This window comes from Cyprinus carpio, chromosome B9 (assembly GCF_018340385.1).
Source record: "Cyprinus carpio isolate SPL01 chromosome B9, ASM1834038v1, whole genome shotgun sequence".
NCBI lineage: Eukaryota > Metazoa > Chordata > Actinopteri > Cypriniformes > Cyprinidae > Cyprinus > Cyprinus carpio.
In genome coordinates, this window is record NC_056605.1 from 18,674,952 (window position 1) to 18,694,574 (window position 19,623).

Sequence of the window (19,623 nt, forward strand, 5' to 3'; positions counted from 1 at the left end):
ATAGCCATTCAACATTACAGTATAATTGAGAGCTATTATTATAATAACATTAGAATAAATAAAATAATTATAATTATAATAAATGTCATATTTACCTGTGCCCTTTAGCAAGTAGAAAATATACAAAAATTGTATAAAGTTATTAAACACTAAATTCTAAATTAAATATTATTGAATCATTAAAGCTACAAAAGTTAATGATTTCCTCTTTTTTCTTTTGTTTTCTTTGATTAACAGACATCACAGCAGCTGGGTTATTAAATAATTTTGGCTGCTTTAAGAGCTGCTGCTGTTGCTGCTGAACATGATGTGGATCTGACAAGCATCGCATTTTCTCACAACCCTTTAGCTTTTCTGACCCACTTCGTCGCTACCAATGAGTTGACGAGATGAATCTGGTGTGTTAGATGAGGGAGACAGTGCTGGGGAGCTCCAGGACAGTTTTAAAAACTACTGTATTTCAGAGACACATTCTTAACAAATACTTGCATGTATACAAAGTTTTAAGGCAGCATCAATCACTGTATTTGTAACTTCATGACTTAACTGACGACATAACTATGACAATACATGCTTGCCAGTGCAAACCCTCTTTTTGTGTTAAAAAACTAGTCAGGATTTTCTGAAGACACACAGTTAAAGAATACAGATGAAATGGTGAAGACAGTTACACCAATGCAAACACTTTTGTGAGAAGATATTAAATAAATCATATAAGGTGAATTACTAAGGTTTGTGGTAGTCAATTTTCTGGTATTTGCACCATTATTTAAGGCCCCAAAAAACCTTTTTTTAAACCACTTTGCGCCTGTGTTCTAAGAACATTACACAGACCTGGTTACCACTGGCTGTGCTGGTTTGTAACGCTGTGCTGATTTGTGCTGCTGTTGGTAGACTGTGTTGGTCATTAGAGATGTAAAAGTATTAAATACTTATCACAATCTTATCTTATCACAATTATGGTGACCAAATTTATCACGTTTATCAGTATTATCATGGTATTGTTTAAATATTCTGGAAATGATCAAAAAGCACTCACACGTTAAATTTATATTTAAAATCAACAAATAACAAATAAAATGAATTTTTGTTTGCATAAAAACTAAAACAATAACATTACCAAAGATGTCCGGATTTTAAATGACAACATGACAGTTTATCTAATAACATGTACAAAATATTACCCTGGACCAAAAAAAAAAAACAGTCATAAGGGTAAATATTTTGAAATACTAGACTGCAAGACTGTTGAGACTATTACTTAAAATTTTGCGTTGTAGTATTTATTTATCCTGTGTTCAAATCTTGGTAATTTAATACGGTTTTCATGACATTTAAAATATGAAACGTAATACTAACTGTGGGGAATTTTATCATGATTTATCATCAAACTGGTAATCGTTCCATCCCTATTGGTCATTATGGATGTGGACTGACTGCGTCTGTGTTCTTTGCGCACTGTCAATACATCAACCACAGAACTTTTCACTCCCATCAGCACTTTTATTGAATTGCGTTCTCACACTAATTTTTCCTGATTAGTAAATCTGGCCCTTAGATTGCAAAGCTCAACTTTATTATATTGTTTTGTTATAGTATTGTAATATATAACATGTAATCTATATATAATATATATAATAATAATAATAATAATATATATATATAATATATATATATATATATATATAGATATATATATATATATATATATAATCTCTTGCAGTATAATTAATTGAAATGCACAAAAGTGCTATTTTAGTATAATTGATACTATTATAATTTTTACTCATATTTTGAATTAGTTTTTATATTTTCCATTTTTAATTTTGTTAAAGCCCCTACAGCACTGTCACACACCACATTTTGAGGATCCCTGCTTTCAGTTTCAGAGGAAATCTCAAAAATAACATCTGCAGTAACTCTCTGATTTGTTTCCATTCAAGAGATATTAGAACAAACACGTAAGACAAGGTTTATACTTTCAAAACAAAAGGGAACAACATTAAGTCTCCTGAGCTAAGAAAAAGCAACCTCTGAGCAATACAATTTTACTCCAGGTAGACAGTTAAAAATAATAGTCTTTTTTGTTTGTTTTTGACAAGGTGTACAAGTCATGCTGTATGCTGTCTTTACCTTCATTTGGACATTTCGTTTGCTCCAGTACACCCAGTTAAAACAGCATAGCAGTGCCTCTCTGTATAGCTGTAAGTTCAAAGGGCCACTCAGCAAATGACTCACATGGGCCTGCCCTGCTTCTGTGCTCGCCATGCTGTACCAATCAATGTCTCTCTCTCTGTCTGCTGAATACTCTCGTTCTGTCTCTATTTCTCTCTCTTGTTCTGTCTCTCTCTCTCTCTGTTCTCAGACACTCCCAATGAGTTTAAGCAGAGAGAAAAATCAACAGCAGTTTGCCAGCATATCCACAGGGAAGGAAGAAACTGACATAAAACCTTTGTGAAGAGCAAAGGCATGAGAAACTGCCATGATGAAAAGAGGAAAAGACAGAGTAAAAGGACAAAAATCAATGAAGTTGATAGGGCTGCCATGAGTTACAGCATGCCAGGGAGTTAGTTCATGCCCACTAAAAAAGCATAGAGTGATGTGTGATGTTTGTTGTACAGAGAAAAGAGTCTGAACACAAGGGAGGGTGAAGACAAGGAATATAAATGGGCCTATACAAATTGTATAAAAATAAAAAATAAAAATACAAAGGAAAATGAAAATGTTCTTGGCTGAACATTAAATTTCAGCCTCAAGACGTCATGAATCAATATACCGTAGTGTTTGTCTGGACACAGACTTTGGCATCAACAGCAAAATATACTGGAAGTGTTTTTACATCTCTCTTAGTTTTTTTTTTTTTTTTTTTTTTGCAGTCTTAACTGTGCATACATTTTTGGTACTGGTCTTTCAATTCTGTACATGTGAACTGAGATAATACAGTGTTATTTTAACCGCTGCATGTGCAGAATGTGCGCCTACCTCACTTTAAAAAAATTCTGAAAAGATGTTATGTCCATAATTCACATATCTGCACATTAGCACTAGAACAGATACAAAAATGAAATACTCCAAATTATAATTTGATAAGCTTCTAAATCATTATCAAACAATAGTAAATCATTGATTTTCTGTTTTATATATGATTGGTTTAATGTATTTAAAAAGGCAGACTTATAAATGACATGCCACTCCTAGATAAAAACACATCAGCAGGACTAAGGAAACAGGAACTTAATTGAAACACTGCTTTAAATTAGGTTTGATTACCGATGATTATCTTTGTATAATTAAATGATCAATCCAATAATGAGGAATCCCGCAAACTTGTCTGGTAGTATATGGAAATAACAGAAAGACAAATAAGTCAGTGATAACTTTTGAAAACACTGACATTAAGGTGTACTATAAGCATAAACAGCTTACATTTCCAAGAATAAGAGACTCATTATTGATTTCACCCATAACTAATTTGACTTCACAATTATTTATTGGTCCATATATCAAGGGCATCATTTCTGTTACCATCTGTGACTTCAGAGGGAATTTGATTTTCTCTTGTGGAACATTTCACACAGAGACCCAAAAATAGACCTGAACTATTCCTATGGGACACGGCCCAAAGTAATTACTCTGAATTACACAATATTTTTGATTCCCAAAACTAAAGACTCCTTTCAGCTTGCCAAACATGATATCAATACAAATGATCTAGGATAAATAATCCAAAAACTTGCCATAACTGTACTAACCACTTGATAAATATGTGCCAAATCATTAGCACAACATTGTAGCAGAAAAAAAAGGTTGGATTTCAGCCCTAGTGGTCTAGTGAGAGGGCTTGTGTTTCTGCTTCACACTTCAATTCGCAATTTAGCAAAAGTTATTCACAATCTGCAAGTCAGAATAAAAATACCCAAGCTTATATTTCTTATATTTCACAAAGCCCTAGAGATTCATAGTGAATTTAAAACATCCTGCTCAGAGGAAGAGGCTCAGATTTCTGCTACATTAAGTAGGGTGGAGGGAAAAAATGATTCTGTTACCATTTTTCTGTTGCCATTTCCATTGCAGTTTTGCTAAATATTATTTTTTCAAATTAACTGAAAAACTACATCATGCAAGCCCAAAAACATTTTTGCAATATACTGGAGTTTTGACGAGTTTCCATTGGCCGTATTTTCAATTCGCAATTTCAATTTGCGCAATTTGAAGGGTAATGGAATGTGGCTAATTAAAAGTACATTTTAAAAAGTTTAACATGAATAATGCTTAATGTGGCTTAATGTTCTAAAAACAACCAGTGAGCGTTTTTCACATAGAATGTCCGCACCTTACACTGCAGGGCCATTCTCAGACAATTTTTTTGCATTCTCTTCCATTGTTTTTCTATGAAACCATGCACTAGACAGATGTTTTTGACGTTTGCCCTCACATTTCATGCTTTTTGAGTCTAATGTATGAGTGCTTTTTAAGATGCTAAAGCGTTAAGTTAAAAGAAGTTGAAGTTTTTAAACATTTATAGAGAAACGCTCTTGACTGCAAAAAAAAATTGCAAAAAAAAAAAGAAAAAAGAAAAAATTATGTAAAATTTATGTAGACTTGATTAAGGACTTGGCTCTGTACATTGACTGCAAGAAAATATTGGGGTTTAAGAACACCGTCCTACTGCTTTAGCAGCTTAAGCTCTATGCAGTTACATATTGAAATCAGTCTTTGTTCTTTTTTATTATTGTAATATAGAATCAGGACTTGAATTCCCAGCCCTTAAAAGGAAATACATGTATGGGCCAGTTTTTGTGACCACTGAAATCCCACTTCAGATGCTGAATTTCAGGGTTCAAAATCCTGGCAATTTCTTAAAATAAAAAAAAAAAGAGTAAAGCACCATTGAGTCTTGATAAAACAATAAGATCGTGTTACTATGCCTCAAACAGACAAGCTGAAAAATTTGCTTTATTGAGGTGTTGTAATTTCCTGCTGCTAGAACACTGTAAGAATCAAATCTGCCTGCTCTGTCCGAATGAAACAAGAAGTGCTGTACTGAGTGCTAAAATAGTAAATGGAAGGTAAAGTCAAGGTAAACAGGTGAAAAAACCCCACAAAAAAAAAAAAAAAACGAGAATACAGAGACTATAAACACATAACTGTCATCTAATGAGATGAAAGGTTTGTGGTAAAGGATTTAATTGTAGTATCACCAGACGATGGAAAATATTTTTGATCCTCCCACCATGCAAACTGCCTCTCTGTTTTCTCTATTCCTCTTAACAGTTAAAAAAAAAAAAAAATTTCTTCCTGTGTGGGTTTCCCTCATCACTCATAGTATCTTTCTCTTGTGTCCTCTTCAATGCATGCTATACATCCATATGTTATTACTGTCAAGGGCAGAATTCTTTAATAAGCCAGTCAAGGAAATGTGAACAATAAAGGAAGGATTGAGAGACGGAGTTAATGGCTGTATTGTGTGTGTTAATGGGCTGCGGGAGCCACGTGCTGATCAACAGGATGGGGCCTCCCCTCTGTGTGGAGAGGGATTCTGTTTGCTAAGACAGTTGCCTGGCAACCTGACGTCATAAGTTTGCAGCAAGGAGATGAAGTGAAAGCGGTTATGGGTTTGTGTGTGTGTATCTGGAGGAGTTTGTGTGCATTGGTGCATTATGTCTGTCTGTGTAGGTACCAGTCCACAAGACAGACATAACATAATATCAGTCTCATGTGCCCTTAGCATAAACATAGAAAGGGTACAGTAGTGCATTGCACCCATATTTCTACAGGGAAACCAATGTAGAACTCATCCATTTATGAATGGACTTAGTGGCAGCCCAGCCTAGAATTTAGGGTTTAGTGCAATATTTAGGATTGAATATATGAGAAACATTATAGATCTATATATCTTCTCAAAATTTCAACAGTCCAACAAAATCCCAATTGACGCGCAAAATTATGGGTAATACATAGTACACAATGTAGATGAAGTACACAAAGGTTCATACATTAAACAAAATTCTTAAGTGTAAATCAATGGATTTGGGTGAAAAATTCAACTGTCCATATGAAAAGATTTCTAAAAGGACTCGACTTTAGATGTCATAACTACTAAAGTTGTCAGAGCTGCAGTGCGGTGCACAATTCTCACGACATACAGTATGTACTGTAGGAGCTGATGGGAAGCCAAGTTCACGTCCCGATTCCACTCCCCCTCTCTCACCCCTTTATTCCTGTTTACACTATGCTATCCTAGCATAAATAAATACAAAAGCCTCCCAATTTTTTGTACTATTTAGAGCTATTGTACTAATTACAGTTTACACATTGTGCTTTATGATTATGATTTCTACGTACATTTCAGCATATTCAACACTTTTTCACTTAAAGATGTGTCAATGCATGTAAACATCTGAACTCAATAATAATCGATAGTTTTTTCTTGTCCATTCAGACTTGTGTTTCAGATTTTTTACATGCCATGGGCACGCTTGTGAGCAGACAACACCAGCAATTTAGGGTTTAGTGCAGATCCTAGGTTACACAGCTATGGACAACATTATAGTCCTAGATACGCTTCGCAAAAGAATAACAGTCCCAATGCAAACTGCCCGTTTCGACGCTCAAAACATTATGGGTAATGACATAGTACACCTGTAGATGACGTACACAACAGGTTCATACATTTAAACCAAATTCTTAAGTGAAATCAATGGATTTGCGACGTGAAAAAAGATTCAATGTCCAGATGAAAAGATTTCTAAAAGGACTCGACTTTAGATGTCATAACTACTAAAGTTGTCAGAGCTGCAGTGCGGTGCACAATTCTCACGACATACAGTATGTACTGTAGGAGCTGATGGGAAGCCAAGTTCACGTCCCGATTCCACTCCCCCTCTCTCACCCCTTTATTCCTGTTTACACTATGCTATCCTAGCATAAATAAATACAAAAGCCTCCCAATTTTTTGTACTATTTAGAGAGCTATTGTACTAATTACAGTTTACACATTGTGCTTTATGATTATGATTTCTACGTACATTTCAGCATATTCAACACTTTTTCACTTAAAGATGTTAAAATGATGTAAACATCTGAACTCAATAATAAAGATTTTTCTTGTCCATTCAGACTTGTGTTTCAGATTTTTACATGCCATGGCAACATTTTTATCTAGCCTTACTACAAAAATATGTTTTAGTTTTAGAAACATATTTGATTCTTCAGGAAAAATATATGTCCATTAAAGATGCACGATACTGGATTTTTGCTGATATCCGATATGCCGATATTTTTCAACTCACTTTGGCCAACAGCCGATGCCGATACCGATATATTTCCTTTTGTCTGGAAACAACACCAAGTAACTCCTGTGCAGAGATTCTAAACTATATATATATATATATATATATATATATATATATATATTATTATATATATATATATATATATATCTATATATATATATATATATATTATATATATATTAATATATATATATAAACTTTTAAACAGTAGTGTAGGTGCAATACATTACAGAAACGCATAAACATGACCAACGAACACAAGACATAGTAAAACACAACAGTGATGGTTCCATTGACTGTTTACAATCTCACATTGAACCCTCACTGCTGAACCCTGAAGGTGCTCTTTCCACCTGACTTACAAGGCAATGGTTGCTCACAAAACCACCTCTGTAGGTCAGACTGCAGAAGGAACATGGACTACACTGGGACACGGAGCATGTTGTCCAGAAAGAGGCTTGTTCAGTGAACACAGATCTTACTCTGATTTATAATGCCTCCCAGTCCCATTAAACAGTATGAGTATATCATTATTCTCCCTCTCCCTCCTCTCTTTCCTGTCTTGCAGTGAAGAAATGCATGTACCTTGTTCCATTTGCCTCTCTGTCTCCAACTGACACTCCATTATCCTCCAGCCCTGGAGTATTTATACCATTCCCCCACATCCCTTTCTCTGTAGCCATCTATATTAGATAATTTCTCTCGCTTCCTCTCTCACTTTCCTCCAAATTATACCAGCTCAGTCCATAGTGCATCTCCTTTTCATGTAGAATTTATGTGACCATCCTGTTATATATATCTCCTTATTTTACACTTTCTCTGATCCATTATTCAAGTGTTTCTATGTAACACACTGATACTTTCTCTATGTAATAAGTAAAAGAGTTTGCATCAGACTTGGGGAATATGTGAATGATTTGCACTGTGCTTTTGTAATGTGGGCGCAACATAACAGTTTCAGTGTGATGTGATGGACTCCTGCACTGCCCACAACGGAAAGGAACTTTACGGATCTAAAAGTGGTTTACAGATAAACCAGAAATCTCAGTGGGCTCAGAGATTTTCGGTTGAGCTGTTGACGGGGCTACAGTATGAGCAACTTTCTCTCATTTTCTGTCCTCCTTATATCATCCCTTCCCACTCGGACCCATACACAGAGTTTCCAGTAACCTTATTAATCATATTTGCCCTATTCAGTAAAGTACCATAGGAAATTATTAATGGTGATTAGCAATAAAAATCCACTCGCACTCATTGTCTTCAAGTCCTGTCACGACCTTCCTCCCACTGAACATGAAATGTTTTAACAACAATTAAACTGTAAGCTAATTATATATTTAGTTCAAAAAAATAAATATCAGGAAAGCCTTGCTCATCAGCAGCCCAAATCATCTGAATCAGACACCTGTGGTGTAAACATCACTAGATAATTTATAATTAGTTATTTAAGCGACTTTGTGTTTTAAAGGGTTACTCCACTGTAAAATGAAAATTTTGTCATTAATCACTTACCCCCATGTCGTTCCAAACCCGTAAAAGCTTCGTTCGTCTTAGGAACACAATTTAAGATATTTTGGATGAAAATCGGGAGGCTTGAGACTGTCCCATAGAGTGCCAAAAAAATAACAGTTTCAGGGTCCTTGAAAGTATGAAAAGCATCATCAGAATAGTCCATCTACCAACAGTGATTCAACTGTATTGTTATGAAGAGACGAGAATACATTTTGTACACGAAGAAAACAAAATAACTTTATTTAATAATTCCTCTCCTCTGTGTCTTTCCAAATCAGCGTAGCGCCATTTTGGCAATTCTGAGCAGTACGTATAAAACGTACTGCTCAGAATTGGATACGTTTTTTACGTGTATTTATGCTTTGGTTTAAAAAAGACAACAGCGCATCGGCGCAGCGTGGCAGACACAGAAGAGCGTACAGCTCAGAAATGCCAAAATGGCGCTACGCTGATTTGGAGAGACACAGAGGAGAGGAACTGTTGAATAAAGTCATTATTTTTGTTTTCTTCGCATACTTTTTTTTTGTTTTCTTCGTCTCGTCGCTTCATAACGTTATGGTTGAATCACTGATGGCAGATGCTCTATTCTGATGATGCTTTTCATACTTTCCTGGACCTTGACACTGTTATTTATTTGGCAGTCTATGGGACAGTCTCAAGCCTCCCTGTTTTCATCCAAAATATCTTAAATTGTGTTCCGAAGACGAACAAAGAATTTATGGGTTTGGAACGACATGGGGGTAAGTGATTAATGACGAAATTTTCATTTTGGTATGGAGTATCCCTTTAATTCATCAGTGTCATAAATAACTTATGCTTAACTTTTACATCTCACATTAGTGGAATTTTAGTGAGATGCTTATGTAGAAATGTACGCAATAGTAAAGAACTCAAAGAAAAGTACAGCTGCAATATTATGTGAAATTATCCAGATCTGCAAGCCTCTCAGTCCACACTTGACACTTTAACTGTGACATGCTTTTCACAAGGCCATTTCTAAACAACATTACAGTAAAGATGTTCTTATCTGTGGTACTGCGCCTAAGAACATAGATGGACATCTAATAATTATGGAAAGAACAACAGTTTTATTCCTTTTTTCATTTACACAGTGGAAACCGATTAAATCTGGTGTTAGCTAGCTAGTTCCACATGGCTAGCTGGCTAGTCAGCCAACTATGTTTTACTGTGTAGTGAAGAGTCACTCATGATCAATGCACCAGCGAGTACTGTCTGCAGCTGTGTTTGTTTCACACACACACACACACACACACACACACACACACACACACACACACACACACACACACACACACACACACACACACACACACACACACACACACACACACACACACACACACACACACACACACACACATTTGATTCACATGATAGTGAAGACCTCCCTTTGACTTCTATTGTGCTTAAACTAAACTGCTACTATGGACTAACCCAAACAAAACCTTATTTTTGGCATCTGAAAATATTTAGTCCCTTTATGGCTTATTCTACAAAGCAGATGGCATTTGTGTCCCTCATACACATGTGTAAAAATTTAATATTAACATGTTCAATGTTCACTTTTAAGCACATATTAATATAACAAATGTTGACCACAGTGAAGTACATGAGACAATGCAGAATAAAAATAAAATCACTTTCAAATTCTATATCATAACAGCACATAAAACACAAATAAAACCTCAGATTCAGTGAGGCAATTAGTAAAAAACAGTTTCACCACTAACACCGCACTCAATCCCATAAGAAACCAGCAGGCAGTGTAGCTCTCTTAATACAGGAGTGACATGCTCATTTTTCCAAGTACCTGTCAAAAGTCTTGTGGACCAGCTGTAGTCTGTACAAACTTAAAAACAGCTTTCCCAAAATCTTTGCTAAAAAAGGAAGCTTTGAAACTGGTCTATAGTTGCACAACACACTCTTATCCAGGTTTGATTTCTTCAATAAAGGCTGCACTATGGCATGTTTAAAATAAGTTAGAACAATTCCAGGAAGTAAACTCTAATTAATTATTAAAGATAGAAATGGACCAATCAGCTCAATAACTTTCTTTAGTAGCTTTGTTGGAACCATATCTTAAGGGAGAGAATGTCGACTTAAGCTTGAGTACAATGTCTAAAAGCACAAAATCAGACAACACAGCATGAGTTACATGTATATCCATAGGCATATATGAACACTGTTGTATATTCTTTCGGATGTCCGATATACAGTAATCCAACAAAAAATATCTAAAAGAGTTTTACATAATCCCATAGGCATATCTCCGGGCACCTCCAATCTAGGATTCAAGAATGAATCAGTTGTTCTCAATAACATCTGAAAAGTATCTAGACCTGGCCATTTTCACAGCCTGTTAAAATTTGCCTAAGGAGCCTCGCAACATTTCATAGAAAATTTGCAACTTGTCTGTAATAGATACGAATTATATTGAAATAAAAGCTAGCATTTCATCCCTATTATTTCTATACACACGCACAGAAATCAAAAATACAGTAAAAACAACAATACTGTTAAATATTATTTCATTTTAAAATAACTATTGTATGTGAATATTTAAAATGCAGTACTGCATATTCCAGTGACGGCAAAGCTGAAAGTCATTACTCCAGTCTTCAGTGTCATGTGATCCTTCAGAAATTATTCTAATATGCTGATTTGGTGCTTATTTTATTACAAGTCATTTCTGTGGAATATATGTATTTTTGTGATTTTAGGTGGAAACCATGATACACTTTAAGGATTCTTTGATTAAAAAAAAACTAAAATCAAATATTACAACCTTAGTTCAATCTGAAGCATCCTTGCCAAATAAAAATAGTATTTTCAACTAATAAATTATGGCACAGTGCAATTCATTACCACATGAATTGGCTAAATTATTTGACACAATATCTAAATCTAGGTACTGCAGGTTTTTCAGGTATTACTATTAACGCAAGTGCACAGAGCACAGAATAAATACTGTAAATGCAACATTTTTAAAGAATTTATTGCCTACAATTCAGTCAGAAGATTTTGTATTCATCATCTGAGTATGATCACTGCACTAGTCTCCTGAACCACAGTGTGGAAGAACACAACCAAATTAGGACACTAATTCTGAAAGGGATAAAGAGAGAGGGAGAGGTGCACTGCTGTCCAGCCATGCCAGTAACAACACCCGCCTCCAGTGGGACAGCGGACAGGCTCACACAGAGAGCTGATATGCAGAAGAATGAGACAGCGGCTGTGATGAATGAAGAACCTGTGGAAAGTGGCAGGCTGGGAATGGAAGGTTAGTGAGGGGCACAGATATACCAAAATCCCAACTTTTATAAACATTATAGAATTAAACGGCATGGCTGGGTCAAATGGGTCACGGTACAGTCAGAGCCAACAGCCGCGCTGCCATGTGCACTCATCACGGTCATTAGGCAGTTTCGCTAACCCACAGGCAGCTATTTCTCACATTTTTTAAGTATGATAAGGTATTGTGTAATATTTTTGTCTCAACTTCTCCACAGATAGTCACTGCGGTCTGGCGTGCAGCCAGCAGAAAGAGCTCTGACGAAGTGGATGAGAGCGGCAGCTAAAGATGTCACATTATCAAACTGTAAGGAAGAGGCTGGAGGAGACCTGATAGGCCCATTTCACTGACAGAAACTGGCCTCTCTCATGACAGCCTCAGTCAAAAATAAGAAAGCAAAAAAAAAAGAGAGACAAATTGCAACACAAATATACTTATGCGTGGTTGTGGACAACTTAATAATATCTGTACTTACAAAAACATATTCTTTTTCTGTTTCAAACAGTGTATATTTATTTATTTCACCTCTCAAACTAAGAGAATACAATATTCACACTGTGTGTGTGAGAGAACCGGAGGTGTAAGTGGAGTTACGACACTGGGTCTTTTTTTGTTGTGTGTAGCGTGCCGAAGGCAGTACAAAATAGAAAATGAATTATGAACCTATGATAATTTGCAATAAGTATAATTAACAACATAAACATGCATTTTGCTTTGAAACAATCAAGTTTGTAATAGTCAATTTTTTAAAAATATTTATATGAAGCTTTAATTAATTTTTATTTCAGTTTCAGTAATTGTAGTACTTTAACTTCACTTCAAACTTACATTGTTTCAGTTATCTGGCAGGTCAAGTCTTTCTTATATTTATGTAATATTTATATTTAATTTAAATATTTAAATACATAATTGAAAATTATTTTTATAGTTTTAGTTTACAATAGCAACAATTGACCAGTTGCATGGCCTAAAAAATACACTTTACCTAAAATTCATATACATTTTACCCTAAAAATTTACCCTGTACATTTACCTTTAAAAAGATAACACTCATTTGAATATCTATGTACACCAGTAGGGTCCATTTTCATATTCTCATCTAGGGCCCCACAAACCCATTGTGCAGCTTTGTTTTAAATTTATGGCCTCAGAAGGAACAGCGGAACAAATCAGAAAGAGAAGAAACAGCCAAACATCTCACACACACTAAAACATACAACTTGAGCAGAAATGTCATCTGACTGATGGATGCACTGAGGGCATTTAGGTATGGATCTTCTTCTGGGTCTGTGTGGGTATTGCTGTCTGGGTAAAGATTAATTTTTTCCTATCGATTTCACAGAAGCAGAATCAGCGTAGCATGTCCAGGCCTAAAGAGGAGACAGGAGCGTTTAACCAGCATCTCTGAAGACAACATTGTGCTCACTCCATGGCTGTTAGGCCTATCTGATGAATTTACATGACATGCCTTTTAGAGTTTTCTTTTCTCACGTCAAACAAAACTCGATGACTCTCTAAGTGCGAGCAACCACAAAGCAATCTTTATGATGTTCACAACTGTAATTGCTTACAGCTGCATTTACCACTTATACATTAGTAAAGTGTGTGACTAAACTGTGATTCAGCGTAATATCCTTAATGGTCCAAAACAATGTAATGGATGGTGAAACAGCACAAAGAAAGAGCACTGCTGAAATTGAGCAATCCTAAATGGGCTTGCTTAAAACAAACTCAAAACACAAATACCCCATTGGGCACATTGGCTTCTTTGCAGCTGAATCAATCTAAACAGTTTCTTTACGAAACACTTTTCTTTATAAAAGTTTAAATGAAGTATAAATACACATGCAGACATAACACATAATTCCAGAAAAAAACAAAACAACACTTTTTATTTTAAAAATGGTATCATGCAACATCCAATTACATATCTACAGCAGGTTCGACGCCGTAAAGTAGTGGAACAGAGCAGAGAATAAATTTAGCCTTTTACCATTCCTTTCCTCTCTGAGCTAAAAAAACATGAGCAACCTTTTCCCCCTCTCTCTCTCTCTTTCTCTCTCTCTCTCTCTCTCTCTCTCTCTCGCTCTTCTCCTGGGGCCTACATGCTCAAAAAAATCCTGGGAGTATTTACAGAGGGGTTGGATGTCATGGCAACAGGAGGGTTTGGTTCGAAATTGCAATGCAATGACATGGAAAAGCCAGGCAAGACCTGCTCTGATTCCCAGCTAAAGGGAAACCTACTGCCCTTCAATCCGGTCTGAATGTCTGTTAATGTAACTGAACATCAACAACAGAGCGCTAACAAAGTGGCAGAGCAAAGATGGAAAAGAGCTAAATGAGCCTTTTTAGATAATATCACATTAAATAGCTTACTAAAATAAATATATTTCAAACAATACTATATACTTATGAATACAGAAAAATGTAAAAAAAAAAAAAAATCATATTTAATGCAATAATAATGTATAAGAATTATCATATGAAATAAAAGTAATTAATATTATGTAGCAAATATTGTGTATCATTTATATTTCGCAATTCTTCATATTATTATTATTATTATTATTATTATCACAACTTACATAAAAATAGGAAGAACTTAAGATAAAAATATAATATGAAAATTGATCAAAAAATATTTATAGAAAAATATATAATTATATTCACACTAAATTTTTTACATTTATTGGGCACAGTTTATTTTAACTTCCACCTCAATAAGCTCCTAATTTGCTGCATTAATAGTTATTAAGTTAGTTGTTAAGTTTAGGTATTGGGTTGGATTATGGATGTAGAATATGGTCATGCTGAATATATGCTTTATAAGCACTAATAAACAGCCAATATGTTAATAAAAGGCATGCTAATAAGCAACTAGTTAATAGTGAGAACTGGTCCCTATACTAAAGTGTTACCCATTTATTACTGTTATTACATATTGTAGGAATGACAGTACAGTAGTTGATCATAATGTGGAAACAGGAAGAGGAAATACACTAAGGTGCAGAAAACCACAACACTACTGTATTTTTTTTAAATACATCTACATTTAACAGACACTTTTATCTAAAGACAATTATAAATGAGGACAACAGAAGCAATCAAAACCAACAAAAGAGCAATAATATGCAAGTGCTATAACAAGTCTCGGTAAGCTTATCACAGTACACATAGCAAGGTGTTTTTTATATATATATATATAAATATATAATAAAAAGAAAACAAGTAGATACAATAGAAAAAGAATAGGGAACACTAGATTTAGAGGATCTTTTTATAATAATAATAATAATAATAATAAAAACAAGTAGATAGAACACAAAATAATAGAGAAAGCTAGTGATAGATACCTTTTTTAAGAAAACAAGCAGTTAGAAAACAAATAGAGAGTACAATAAACAATAGAAATGCTTCCTTTCTATTTGTTTTGAAAACTTTCGCACTAACACAGACCCTCCGAGCGGCTCTCGTAACGTGTGCTTCCAGTGAGGACACCGGGATAAATCACTGTGCTTCTCCAACCGACAGAAACATATTCATCTACCCAAGAGCGGCATAGTAAAGATGAGAGACAAGCCAAAGGCAACAGTATGATCAGTGAGTGTTTATTCAGGCTCTCCTTTATTGTGGAGTCCGTTAAGATGCTCAGTGGCTGACTGCCGTTTTTGACCTTGGGTAGAGTGTCACAAGCAAGCTTTTCTCTTTTTCGTTATCTTTGTGTCTTTTTCTAATGATTGAGAGCTAATTACTTGCAAACATTCAGCTTCAACAAATATTCGGCCCTCAATGAAAGTGAAAAAAGTGAAAGTGATGTGACATACAGCCAAGACATACAAGCCAGAATTCGCGCTTTGCATTTAACCCATCCAAAGTGCACACACACAGCAGTGAACACACACCCGGACTAGTGGAGACTGACAACATGAATTGTGTCCTCAAGCAGCAACAGTGAAAAAGCTCTTTCACAAACATAGCTCACGCTGTTCCTGCTCCACAGATCCTGTTGAGACATGAAGACCCTTTGCTTTCGGCGATTACATGATGAGCCGTAATTAAGCGAGCCAATTGGAGATTTACCAGCATCTCCCAAGCACATGACAGCACAGGTTTGTGAAGAGAATGAATCATCCCACACATCAAAATTGATTACATTCCCTCACAATAGAGATTGTGGGCAGCTTTAGGGCATCACAGAAGATGCCAAACAAACCTGGTCAAATGGTCACCCCCCCAATATCAACAGAATCCATCATCCCATGGCATTGATCTCTCAGCTGAGTGTGAAATATAAACACTATCTGCACTCAGCTCTGACATGACAGACAAACTATTGCAATGTAGACCATAACAAAGCACTAAGCAGGCAACATCCTGCACGTGAACTCTACAAAGCACAGGAAACACCTAAAATTATCTCCTGTGAGACGATGAAGACAGAAAACCAAAGTAAAGAAAAAGCGCACCAATTAATGTGCCTTCACAAGTTCAAAAGCTTGGATAAACGTGCATGTTTTGGTGCCTTATATGCAGTGTTGACATAAGAGAACACACTGTGAGAAGAAAACAAGGGTCACTTGCTCGGCAGACAGTTCTTATCGGTACATGAGTGAGCAGAGAACAGAAAGAAGGACAAAACGTACTCTACCTCTGCTTGTTCAGGTGATGGTGTCCGTCAAATCCTGGCTGATCTGAATGCTGACACGGTCACAGCATGGATGGGCTCACAAGCAAAATGCTACAGGCAGTGCTGGAACCAGCTCAGTCAGCGGCAGAAACATCCCTCCCCTCCTGCATGAATTAATTAAACCTTCTCTCACTCTCTCTCTCTCTCTCCCTCCCTCTCGTGATTATCCTTCAGTGTTGTACGCAACACTCTCCTTTGACTATAGCGGATGAAAATGTCCCTGCACTTTCTTTTCTGACAGCATGTTTACAGAGAGCTCTGCTGTCACTCTGTTTCTCTCTCGCTCTGCACACTCTCTCTCTCTCATCAACAGGGCAAAATGCTTCTCATAGGGCCAGCCCTCCCCCTTGTGAACAACCCTAACCACCACAGTTAGCGCCCCTATCCAGGATTTTATAAAACGTGCAATAATGTAGAACAAAATCTCAAATCATTTATGTTATAATGTTATTTGTGGGAATAAAAGAAAACTGAATAATAAATTAAGACTTCTGAATCATGACATTAGTATTATTCACCTCATCTTTAAAAAACGTATTCCATTTAAACAGCCTTTATTAACTTTATTGACTTTTCCTTTATACATTTTATATTTTTTCTACTTGCACGTATTCTATACACTACTGTTTGATTTTTTTTTTTTTTGTGAAAGAAATTCACTTTTCTCCTACTCTATTAATTTTATATTTCTTCTATTATATTACTATATTCATGGTTTCAACAAAAATATTAAAACAGCATGTTGTAGACACTTACAATTTTAAAAATGTTTCTTTTCTTGAGTATCAAATTAGCTTATTAGAATGATTTCTAAAGTGACACTGAAGACTGGGGTAATATCTGCTGAAATGACTTCTTTCAAAAAAAAAAAAAATTTTAATCATACCTTTTTCAACAAAAAATAATTTGCGATCAAACAGTTATTGGTAGACCCTCTGCAGTACTGCTGGGGACCCCATTTGCTTGGATCCTATTTAATATTCCAGTACAATCTAGTGGTAATGAAAACATTTTCAAAACAGTTTTATTTCAAAACACAACTGGGCAGACTGCTGTGTTGCTCTTTTCTATTTTTGTAAGAAAATAACATGCTACATAACTCTGCTCATTCTGCAGAGCCAAATACATCTACAAAATATCATCACACTGGTATTATCTGCTACAAGCTAAAAGTTTAAATAAATTTGAGAAGATCAACTGCACAACTATAATTACATACTTTACCACTGTAACTTCTAGGTGGGCAAGCGTCATGCGGCTGGTGCTCACAATATCATTCCAGTACATTCAGACCCATTGTTCACAAACAGAACGAGATCACAACGCAGCAAAACCGAACTAAACAAGCCATGATGCTTAATGAAAGCAAAAATCATAATGAGACTGATTTCATAATGAAATCATAATGGCTTTTAGTCTATGTCTGTTAGCTTTGAGGTAATCTGCTTACTACAGTACAAAACTCTGACAAACACTTCACATATATATGCATTTAAAATTTACAATCATTCTCTTCAGGAAAATGAATCAAAAATAAAATGACTCTAAAAGATGAATGTCTGCACTCGACTTGCAAAGAGCAATACATTGTTTAATGGGACTAACATAACTAAAGGCCACTAACTACAGAAAAAAAGCCCTTTGACAAACTTCCTGTTTCAAAAGGAAATACACGTCAACACAGAAAAAGACAACAGTGTTTATTGAATGATTTAATGTGGGAATTAATAAAAGTTTTCAGTTAAGCTAGTTGGAAAAGTGAGCCAAGAAGGTTTTTATCCTGCATAAATTTAAGCAGAAAGAAAATGTATATTTAATATATCTAAAAATATTGTTGATAAATTCATAGATTTAAGAACGCACTCTTAAAAATAAAGGCTCTTTATTGCCAGTGAACTTTCAACAATCATGGAACTTTTTTTTTTTTTTTTTTGCTTGTTTTTTTGTAGTGGTTCAGCAGATTATTAAAAGGTCATTTACACTAATAATAATTTATATAAAAAAATAGTAGTACTTTCAAGAACTGCATACTGAAAGGTTCTTTGGGAAACCAAAAATGGTTCTTGTTTGGCACTGCTGTGAAACCCCTTTCGGAACCTTTATTTTTAACACGAGTGAATTGAGAAACTGAATAGATCTTTGTTGATGTCACATTGCGATGATATAATGGTCCCTCAAAGGATGATGGGATGAGACCAGTGCTTATCAACCGAATAGAGAATTAAGCTGTAGCACCATCGCTCCATCACTTAAGCAGGCAAAGGGACAGAAATAGCCCTGGAGTGCTCCTCCCTACGCTACTATGATCAAAAGCATACTGTTTTTGGCCTGACTTTCACCTAGGTATGCCATCCCCTTTTCATTTTTCTATCTTTTAAAAAAGATAGCAATCATGAATTTGCTCTTAAAGACCTTTTTAGGTAAGTGGTTTCAATCAGAGGACATGAGCTGACCCTGACGCCTCCAGCTTGTTGAGATTCTGAAGTTGAAGGACACTGAGAGAATAGATCACATACTCTTATTAGACAAAAACGGAAAATAAGGAGACTAATTGATAAGACGGTCCTTACCGTGATTATTTCAGAATGGTAAGCTGGTCGTCTTGTGCACACAATAATCAGTGTTTAGGAAATGTGTAGGAGTGTCAACATGAGGCGGCGTCTGCATTTCTTAGAACAGAGTGTTAAAGGTATCAGAGAAGATCCGCACCAACTACGTGCCTCTTGCAACTGTGCTGTTTTGTGCAGCATCATAAAAAAATCATTGTGGCATTGAGACTTCACATGGTGAAATAGACACACAATATGTTTGAAAAG

General features: G+C 35.5%; 1 protein-coding gene across 3 annotated transcripts in view; it reads right to left on the reverse strand.

Annotated features, from left to right (window-relative positions):
* LOC109074470 (diacylglycerol kinase beta-like) overlaps positions 1–19,623 on the reverse strand; it is a 115,345-nt gene that overhangs the window by 83,818 nt on the left and 11,904 nt on the right. For 2 of the 3 annotated variants that reach the window (XM_042731301.1, XM_042731299.1), the window contains exon 1: positions 16,769–17,114. The exons of the other annotated variant lie outside the window; for it this stretch is intronic. The gene's annotated coding sequence lies outside the window, so the exon portion shown is untranslated. Of the gene's footprint in view, positions 1–16,768; positions 17,115–19,623 lie in introns of those variants that run through there. 3 annotated transcript variants of the gene reach the window in all.